Here is a 1,739-nt window from a genome sequence, read left to right as displayed (position 1 = left end):
GGGGGGGCTTTCAAACTGCCGCAGTTTGAGTCGCCACAAACTATCTGCGAGGATTTTCCGCAACCCTTGGTATCACATTCAATAACCCCCACTATCACATTCAATTTGTGGAGGTTTTTCTGCGGAGGGTAAAAACCTCCTCTATTTCTGACTATTATTTTGTGAGAGTTTTTAACCTCCTTTATTTTAAACTATTTAATTACAAAAAATACCTATATTTTTTACACTATTTTTTAGTATTAATATATATTATTCAATTTGACAATTATACTTTAGAAGTTGCAATCTCCCTCATTTGTATTTGTATTGCTTAATTTGGGATTTATTACTTTATTTTGCTAAAATTATTTAATTTGTCACCATTGGAGATGTTTATATTTTTGGATCAAAAATATTTATTTGTAACAATATTCAAACATACTAATGTAACAAAAGACATCACAAATTCATATAATTCCATTGTCAAAATCATCATAATAACATAAAATCAATTTAAAATAAAACTCATCCTTACAACTTAATTAATACTCAAAATTCATAATAAATTATATATAGTTTTATCCTAAAAAAATTTCATAAACTCTCTAAATATTACTTCCACCATATGATTGTCTTGTGTTCAAAAGACACTTGAGCTCATTTGCATCACCATCTTGCTGAAATAATAAAAAAATAAACAATTATAATTATAATTATATTGCACCCATGAGTTTGCAGGTATAGAAAGATTTTGAGATTGAAGATGCTTTACCAAGAAAATGCTATCCTCGAGTTCTATTGTCACTTGGACACTCAGACAATGAAATTATTAAACCAAGGAACAACTACAAGCACCATTGTCTATAAAAGAAAGACAATCAAAACTCTAGAATATTTAATCGGGTTTGTTGATTTATGGACTACTCTAAAAGCTAAAAAGAGCATAGCAATTCTATGCCTCCGCAATTTCCTGGTTTAGTTTTCTAAACATATGGAGGACTCCCAGACAATATTTCATGAAGCCAGACTAGGATTGGACTTGAAGTTCATCAATATTTGCTATGAACTACAGAAAAAACTAGGTATAGCAAAAATGCAATAAACACAAAGAGTCAGGAAGGAAAATGAAAGGCCTCCGAAATTGGTCTCAGTGGCAAATCTTAAATTGATTAATAGACCAATGGTGAAGACTTCAGGATGTAATTAAATAATTAATGCTACTCACCCCAGTAACAGAAATAGAAACTTCATCCCATATTCCAATATTCCTATCTCTGCAATCATATTAAAAATTCGCATTAGTTATAAATGCACTTTGCTTTACATGGCTTCTCTCACTTCCAACTCTCCAAATTTTGAACTCAATATCTAATGCTAAAATTGTTGTAGAAAAATTTCTCACCGAAGTGACCAAACAATACAAGTTCATACCTTGAAATTATCTAANCAGTGAAACTTTCTGTATACCAGGCTTGCCTTTGCTCTTGGAATTTCCAGGGGATCTTTNGCACCTATAGCATTAAAAATTCACAAAACCTAAAACTGGTAACTAAATCGACTAATGTGGATGTATCAGAGGTCTATATATTGTTCAGGTATAGAGCCAGATTCGATTTGAAAATGTTCAATGTACAACATATACAATAGAATCTTACCATTGAGAATAAGTAAAGGACAGGGTACGAAGGTTGGAATTGAATAAGGTGAATCAAATTGTGACGGTAAACCTGGAGCAATTATGTCCCGCACCTAATAAAATA

Source organism: Vigna radiata, unplaced genomic scaffold (assembly GCF_000741045.1).
Source record: "Vigna radiata var. radiata cultivar VC1973A unplaced genomic scaffold, Vradiata_ver6 scaffold_552, whole genome shotgun sequence".
Taxonomy (NCBI): domain Eukaryota; kingdom Viridiplantae; phylum Streptophyta; class Magnoliopsida; order Fabales; family Fabaceae; genus Vigna; species Vigna radiata.
Note: the sequence above shows the minus strand (reverse complement) of the source record.